Raw genomic sequence first — 8,760 nt, forward strand, 5'->3', positions numbered from 1 at the left:
CATACCAGGCCTGACTTCCACTTTGCAACCACCCTGCTTCCATGGGAGCTCTTGGTGGGCATCAGCTGCACTGTGGTGCTGAGCAGAGCAGATGGATGTTTTGGTCTTGCTCAGGATGTTGGATTCCTTCTGTGAAAGGCTTTTGGAAGTCCTTCAGCTCAGGTGTAAGCAGGTGGGTGGCAGCAACAAGTGGGTGGCGGTGGGGCTGAGGCTGTTGCCGTTGTCCCCATGGGTCCCTGCTGTGCTGCACGGAGCCTATTGCTGCTTGGCCTCATCCTGCCTGGTGCTGGGCACATTTCATGGGGCTGCTCAGAGGTGCAGGAGTGAGAAGGGAGCCTCTTGCTCCATGTCACTGCTTCCAGTTGAGCACCCTGTGCAATGCACAGGTGATGCTGTGTGACCTATGTGGCCCGTGGATGTCCTGGTGGCCACAGGGCTGGGTGAATATAGGCCCCAGGCAGGAGGAGGTGACAAATATCTAGCCCAGTTCCCAAACCCTGCTTCTGAAGGTGTTGTCCCATAGGGAATGGGGGGACTGGCGAGGCGTCCCAGGAGCATGGGACGTGATGCCAAAGCAGCCAGTTCCTGTAAGGATCCCAGTTTTAGGCATCTTGTACCACTCCAGCGTGTTTGTCAAACTGCAGACTTCCCAGTACCTTACTCCAATCCTTTATTTTATAATCAAGGAGACCATTTTAGCAGCAATATAGTTCTGCAATTTCATGTTTTCTTCCTGCATCCCATGTATCATGAGGGCAAATCTTCCTCTGCCATCACGAAACTGGAAACAGCATCTCTGATGAGGGATCAAGCTGACGCTCCCATGTCACAGCTTGTGCTCCCATCAGTGCCTTTTTCTCCACATAAAGATGGAGGCATAAATTACTTAAAGGCATGAATGCCAAGGATTCCACTGGATACTTCAATTCCCATTAAAAAAAAAAATCCCCAGAAAAGAACTTGAATGATGCATATTGTAAGGCACCAGTGGTGATATGTGAGTAATCCTGGGTTTGGGCTGCCGTAGCAAGCTGCCTGCCTGGCCAGGATGTTGCTCAGCCCTGTGTGCTCAGAGCTGTGCGGTGCTCTCGGCAGTGCCTGGAGCTGACTTTCCAAGCACAGAACTGCTAACGTGTGGAGAAAGCCCCTTTCGTACATCTTTGCTCACTTACCGCTCCTCTGCCAATTAAAACTAAATGAAAACCATAATGCCTTAAAATCTGGGAAACATCCAGAGGAGGAATTATGAAATCATTTCCTCTTGGTGCAAGTAAGTAATCAATCTCTCTCAGCGAAACTACTTGTAATTCTTATATAATTACAGTGCTTTTCATGATGCTAACTAATGATCCACAGCATATTTCCTACCATGATTCTGAATTATTACTTTTTTTTGATGTGGGAATCTTTTCTATTTCTTTTGAAAGTGAACGACTATAATTCCACGGTTTATTTGATAAACAAATTCTAAACATTTATGTATTTCAACAGTAGTATGTTGTTTTTCCTAAACTTTATATCATTGCAAATCATGATTCCCCTCTTACATAGCCCCTGACTGCTTTCTACACAAGCAAGATAGGCACTTCTACCATTTTTTTTCCTGATGAATGGTCCAGAACATGCCTAACAACTACTGATAAAGCTGAGATAATAAACACCTAAACTACTTAGCTTTCATAATATAAACATTACAGTGGCAATAATAATAATTCAATATATAACAATAATATAAAGCAATAAATTACATTACAGTGGAAAGGACATTGACACACCAGAACTACAAATTCAACCCCTGCTCTTTACAGGTGTTATTTCTTCAAAATTATTGGGCTGTGGAGGAGAAGACAAGTGCCTCAGAGATGAGCATCTCTTATTCTGGAGAGTAGGATGCAGGGCTGGCCGTGGTGGTTCTGCTAATACACTGCAGACTCGGGGTGGGAGCGAGATGTTTGCTGCTTTCTAAACTCAGAGCTTGGTGCAAGAGCAAAGGTAGGGCATGCGTGGGGATGCAAACAATACTTTGTACTGTATTTAGGAAGATGATGTCTCAGACTGCTGGCAGCATTTACTTCTAAACAATAAATGCAGATTTTATGCTGCTCTGCTTCCCTGGGCACATCTCACGCTGTGGACTTCATCAGTGAAATTTCTACCTCTTTTCCACTGTTTCAAGTTTCAGCCTCTTTCCTTCACTGAAATCTAGGGGCTGAGATAAAGGAGAAAGAGGGATTTGGAGTGAGAAAAGAGGTGTGAAATGGACCAAAACGATCCCATATGTCTCTGGAGCAGAGGCAAAGGGGTGGATCTGAGGTCTGGGAGCTCGGAAAAGCAGGAAGAAGCTGAACCTGATCAGAAATGATAACTGTCGATAAACATCAGCCAAAAATAAATGTTGATTTTCAACCAGATCTTGCCAGCCCTAGCTGCAAGCACTCTAGCTATGATTGTGGACTGTGCCAAGCAGTGTTTGCTCCAAATCTTGACATGATGCCCTTGAATGGTGTTTGTGATCAGCCTTGGCCTGTCTTCCAGAGGAGGGGACGGTCCCCCCGCCCTGTCAGCAGCTCTGAGGCCACCACCCTGATGGGTGCTCAACCCGTTGTGGGCAGCCCATGGCATTTCTGGGTCCATTTTTGCTATCTTCTGCCTTTTCCGAGTGCTGGCAGCCCATCTTGCTCTGCCTCCAAATGACACTTACTCTTCATCCTCTTCGCAATTTATTCCAGGAGACTGGTTTGTGGTTTGGGCTTCTTGTTGCCTTACATAAATCATGATGTTCGGAAAAGCTGCTTGGCTCCAAGCTGGGGAGTAGACAGTAGACGGGAGTGTCCCCCGTCTCATTGTTTCTTTTTAAGCCAAGATATGATTTTGATTTTAACCCATTTTCCCTTTAGAAACAACAATCAGAGGAAAGGAGGGAAAATCATGGCACAATGAATGAAAATAAATGTAAGAAATCTTTCTTCACTGCATCTTTCTGCAAGAGCAAGAAGAGCACAAATAAAAGTTAGCTATTTTCCCTTCAAAATGCATCTAAACTGCCAATTTTTCTGATGCTGTGCATTGCCTACCTGTAGCAACGTGATGACTTGTTTTGTGTCTTTCAGCCTGAAGCTTTAAACCCAGGCACATTGTACTTTGTTTTATCTAGAGGAATCTTGTGGGCAAGAGTGCATGCCAGTGCATTTTGCTTTAATTAGCTTGTCCCTGAAACTGCAGATAGATGATGAACCAGACTAGCCCTGTTTAAACCAGAAGAGAGAAATTCTTCAAGACTGGACACCTGAATCCTTCGGATTGAAGATGATGGCCTGGAGTAATAGCCCTGGCTCACAGTGCTCTCATGCCTCCTGCAGCAGGCTTCAAAAATACCATCAATACTTGGATGGTACTTGATGGTAATTACAGCTTCAGAAATCTCAGTGGTCTATAAGCACCAAAAATCACCACGAAATTCTGCCCACTGCACCCTGGAGAAGCGTGCAGGATCCCATCCATGTGCAGAGACTTCTTGGGGCTGAGACCACCTGTGAGTGGAGGAAGGCAAAGAGATGTTTTCAGTTGCTCTTTATTAGGACAATTAAGAAGCAATTCAACCTCCTGGACAGATGTGTCCAACACTTTTGGATGCTATGGGTATCCCACCTTGCTCCAACCATCTCCAAGGGATGTCAGCGTCCTACAGCTTCTATGCCATACATGCCATCCCATGGGAATGTTCCTGCAGCATCCAGGCTGGCACAAGACATTGATGTTTCAGGAAATGAGCTCTTCCTCTCATTCCCAGCAGATCTCTGCTGCTTGAATGTGCCCTTTGCTTGCTCTCTGTAGAGCTCTTGCACAAGCTGCCACAGGGAGTAGGGAGGAGGTTGGAAGAGTGTCCTGCAGATGTGGAAATCCCATCTTTGTGGATTTTCTTCATCCATCTTTGGATACAGCCCTGCTTGGAGCAGGGAGGTGGACTAGAGACCTGCAGAGATCCCTTCCAACCTCAGTTACTCTCTTCTGTACAGCAGAAAATGCGCATAAGTGAAAGACGGAGTGAAGTTCTAAATCTGAAGGAAAACCCAAAATGTCGGCATTTGCCCCAGAACAGATAACAGATTTCCACTGTGTAACACTGAGGTGTTTCTTTCTGTTAACGTCAGAATATAAACATTAATATAATCACACGACTGTTTAGCATCTATCCAGAGCATCAAATTTAATATGCTGCATTACTTTTGAATTAGGACATTATTATTAAACCATTAATTTAAATCAATGAAATGCACAGCCTGTGAACTACAAATGAAACTGCCCTGGCAGAAACATGAAATTAGAAATCAGACATTTCATTTTGGCCTTCTTTTATGAAAAGTTTTGGTTCCAGTGTGACCACACTCTCCAGTGGGAAACTCGCTCCCAGAACAGCTCTGTGGCGAGGTTTTATGCTGAATTTTCCCATGTGCTCCATTTCCTGCTTTGTGGCTCCTCCTGGGCCTCGGGGAGGGTCTCTGCCTGGTTCACTCTCTAGTCCTGGCTCAGCTGCACTTGGAAGACGTTTGTGTGCCTAATAACACGTGGCTAAGCACCATGTGCCTCCTCTGCAGAGCTTGGCACGTCCCCAGGGTTTGATCAATATTGTCTTAGTTCATGGTCACCTTTCACTGCTCATTGCTATTCTGGGGTAAAACCTGAAAAACAGATTTTTTTTTCCATGTGTTCCTGATCTGTGGAGGAGAAACCTTTGCAGTAAAGACACAGAGCAAGTGCCTGCCCTTCCTTGGTGACAGCTAAATTTGTCAGGTACCAGCCTTTTCTTCTGGCTGCAGAAGTCAGGACTATCTCCCCACGTTATCGTCATCCCACCCTGCCTTTCATGGCTGAGACGAGCAGTCAGTGGTGTGGGCTGGCAGCAGGAGCAGACCAAGCGAGTGTGGACACCTTAGACCTGCCTCTTCTCTGCACAGCAAGGGTGGGCTCACGCTGATTCCCAGGCAAGATGAGGCTCAAAGAAACTCTTTTTGTTACAGTGCTGGTCATGGGGAGAAAGATCCCGGACTCAGTCTTTGGCGGTGGAGTTCACCAGCTGCTTTGCCAAAGGGCTTGGCTGGTTTGCTGTAAATAACTTCTGGAGCTTGACTGTCGTGTCCCAGCCTGTGACGGCAAAAGATGATAATCGACTTCTGGGCACATGGTCTCGCTGGCTCCTGTCCATCGCAAAAATACCTCGTGAAGGACCCATTGATCAAGAACTGCCCTGTGTAGCTGGGTCACTTACAGTCTCTAACAATGTACATACAAGAGCAGCCAGGAATTATCTGGCCACAAAGCACTGCTGCTGAGGGAGGTTTGGAGTCCAGAAGAATCCACATGACCAAGGAAACTGAGAACTGAGGCTGGAAGCTGGGCTTCTGCTTCAGCCCCAAGGAGCATCCCAAAGACAAAACTTTCAGACCCTTATGCCAAACAGCAAACGCTGGCCAAGGGTCTCCTTTCCTTGCTTTCTCATCCTCCTTTTGGCTTCAAGATCTTATCCACCTTCTGTAGATGCTTCCTGCCAGGAGGCCCTCTTCCCATGGCCCTCAGATCTCGCAGCAGTCGTCAGCTGCACTCCTGATGCTGAAGGTAGTTTGTTCTGGTTGTTGCCTGTGCTGCTGCTCCCCTCTCTGATCTTTTCTTCATTGTGGTCCCATTAGTTGCTCTCTCTTGCAATGAGTTGCTGGACAGTCTTGCTATCTAAGGCCCTTCCTGTGACACGCTGGGCAGGCAACCTTCTCTCCTAATGTTCTTCCAGGTAGCAGAAAAACATCAAAATACTCTTCCAGCTCACACTCAGCTCACCTCGCAGGGGCTCAATGGGAGGCCTATGTCCATCTGGGGAGTTACCCATTCCCAAGTACAGGAATAAGAAGGACTAGAGGAAGGACTTCTCTTCTGAACCAACCTCATCTCATCTCCCATGGATTAATGTGAAATTCTTGCTTTGGTTTTCATCAGTCTAGAGGGAAGCAGTTCTTGAACAGGATCTCAGGGGGTGCCTGTGGAAAGGGGAAAACAGATTTGGAGGAGCAGGAGAGCTGTTCTGTTCTCCACCTACCTTTGATATCGGAACTTCACAAATATTAGAAAAGTCCACTTGCTGCAAAGGAGAGCCTGAAAAAGCTCTGCAAGCCCTATATAGGCACTGACATGTCACAGGTCTGGAGGAGGAGTACTGATCTGTATGGACGGACTGCAGGGGAGGGAGGCAGGACAAAAATGACATATGAAGCCCAGAGCAAGGTTAAAAGATGCTTATGACTGGGGAGAGGGGGTGTTTCCATGGTGCAGTCTCACACTGCACACTGCCTGTGCTCAGCCTGGGATATTAATCACTCGCTTTCACCAACATCAGAAAAAGTAAATCCCTCCCCCCATGATATAATAATCAGAAAATTCAACAGCTCCAGTTTAGCCAGAGCCAAAAAAACTCATTCTGGAAATATTGCTCCATTTTTCAAAGTCTGTATGCCTTTGAAACTAGCTCTTGATTTTATTGGGATGACTCTCCTTCCCAAAGAGAGCTCCAGCTCTGTCTCTGCAGCCCTTCTTCCAAACTGTATGAATCACTCTGGCCTCAGGGAACTGCCACAAGTCACTTGAGCGGCTAAAAATATCTCAGAGGAAGAGGACAAAAATACACTTATCCGCTGCCGTAATGCTGGGCTGAGGAGGGCACGCACTGAATTAACTTGTTCCCTATTCTGGTGCTTCACTCCCTGTAGGTTTGTTAGTGAAAGCAGATCTGAGCAGACATAGAGGTTTGTAGTAGATATTTTGAGAAAGCTGCTTTTTTTCGTGGGGGAGGAGGGTGGAAAAAACACTTACATATTTCAAAGATGGCTCTCAGCTCTGATTTCCAGGGTCTTCTGGCTAGGGGATCTGTAGTATGGAGGTTTTCTCCCAAGTGGGGAGCGCAGCAAAGCAAGGGGAGCTGAAGTGCTTCTCCCGAGGCCTCCCCTGGGTGGCTGATGGTACACTTGATGGCCTGCACTGGTCTTCAGGGCTGGGTGTTGTGAAGTGGCAGTAGTGATTCACCTCCGCCATAAGTGCCTTCCAGGACTGTGTGCTTATCTAAACTGTTCCCACCTGGAAAATTTCATCCCGTCAACAAGAGAAGCCGCTGGCAACAAGAGGCCAGAAGGAAAATGCACTGAGTGCCTCTATCTGTTAAGTGTGATGAGTCACCTAGCAGATGCTTTACCTATTTGCTGGCTTGTGTACCATGCAATGGGTTTCTCTGGGGGCTGGAGATGAGTCCTCAGGCCCCCCACAGAGAAGCAGCCATGGGGATTCCCAGGCTGCCCTATGCAGCATGGCCAGGAAAGGACTCCAATATCCCATGTATCTCAGGAGCGAAAATACCCAGAAGTAAATCAGTCTGTATGGAAAATGTACTCTTCTTTTCTCACAATACATTTCCCACAATGTCCTGCCCCAGACCAGACTCAGCTATGTCCAGCAACATCCAGTCTTGGAGCAAGGACACCTAGAGCGTCAATGGCTGTAAGCACACGTGGGCTTTTGAGCCATCACACTTGGCAAAATGGGACTGATCTTACCCAGTGCCCACAGACAGACTCCAGCTGAAGCCAAATATCTCCTGCAATCATTTCTGTTCCATCATCTTATACCTTGAATTTATGGCATTGAGCTGGTTTCCTCTCCACTGTTTTTAAGGGGAGCCTGGATGCGTAGCTCAGATGGAGATATCTGCACATGATATGTTTGCAGTCAGAATGATGAGTCTGTCCCTGCGTATCCTCAGGGGAGTCTATGCTGTCAGAAGACAATATGCCGTCACAACCAGCAATCCCACAACAGCACTGGGAAACTGCCAGTACAATGTGAAATCAAGTTCATAGAATCCAACTGTCCTACACGCTCTGAGAAACGTCACCTAAGTGATGAGAAGCTAACCAAACACTGAAGTCAGATGCTCTATGTGTAAACACATTTAAGAAAATGTTTCCAGCCTGAGGATGGATGTGGACTATTGTTGCAGCAGCTATAATGTGTGACTACCTGTGCCAAAGATAACAGATGCTCTCAGTGCTGGTTGCTGTATATAGAATACTTACTTAGGCTTTATTACAACTTGGAAGAATGTCATGTCCTAAATGGAAACTAGTTATTTCTAAGTAAGTTGGTTGTTTCTCAACTTCTGAAGCAAAAAACGCTGAAATGGTAGGGGACAGACATTTAGCTTGAAAAAAGTATTTAAAAAATGGTGAATTAGACTGTATTGTATTGCTTCAGATGAATGTAGATACTGAAAACAAACCAAAGAATAAAAAAAGTTGGAAACAGTCAAATAAACATCCTCCATGATGACACTTTCAGACTCTAGATCTGTAATCCAAAACCGGCCTGGATTTGTTTATGCTGGAAGCAGTCATATCCGAGTTGAGGATTATGCCTTTCGCTTTCCAGAAACAGCCAGAAAATACAACCACTAAACATCATCTCTTGTACAAAGGTTATAGCTGCTGATAGGGCATACCAGAGATCCCCAGACAGCTCATGCCCATGGGTTGATGTCATGAACATCAGTGCTTTGCTTGGCATTGTGGGAATTTATCTTTGAGCAGAGGATACCCAGTATCTAATTAACTTACAGAAATTTTGGGCAAGTGATTTAAGTAAAGTTTATTTCACCGTGTTCTAGATGATTCCATACATCTTCCATCTAGATTGCTGCAGTTATTATTTCTTTTCCCCAGGTCCCTTTTA

The 8,760-nt window shown here is 45.9% G+C and overlaps 1 long non-coding RNA gene across 2 annotated transcripts; it reads left to right on the forward strand.

The window, feature by feature from the left end:
* Positions 1-899: 899 nt before the first annotated feature.
* LOC118257098 (uncharacterized) lies at positions 900-8,363 on the forward strand. 2 transcript variants are annotated; one of them, XR_004781462.2, is made up of 2 exons: positions 900-1,270; positions 7,469-8,363. It is a non-coding gene; the product is annotated as an uncharacterized LOC118257098 (long non-coding RNA). The 2 variants fall into 2 exon arrangements; XR_004781463.2 differs by having other exon boundaries at positions 7,708-8,363.
* The last annotated feature ends 397 nt before the right edge of the window (positions 8,364-8,760 follow it).

The sequence above is a fragment of the Cygnus atratus genome, chromosome 19 (genome assembly GCF_013377495.2).
Source record: "Cygnus atratus isolate AKBS03 ecotype Queensland, Australia chromosome 19, CAtr_DNAZoo_HiC_assembly, whole genome shotgun sequence".
Classification (NCBI taxonomy): domain Eukaryota; kingdom Metazoa; phylum Chordata; class Aves; order Anseriformes; family Anatidae; genus Cygnus; species Cygnus atratus.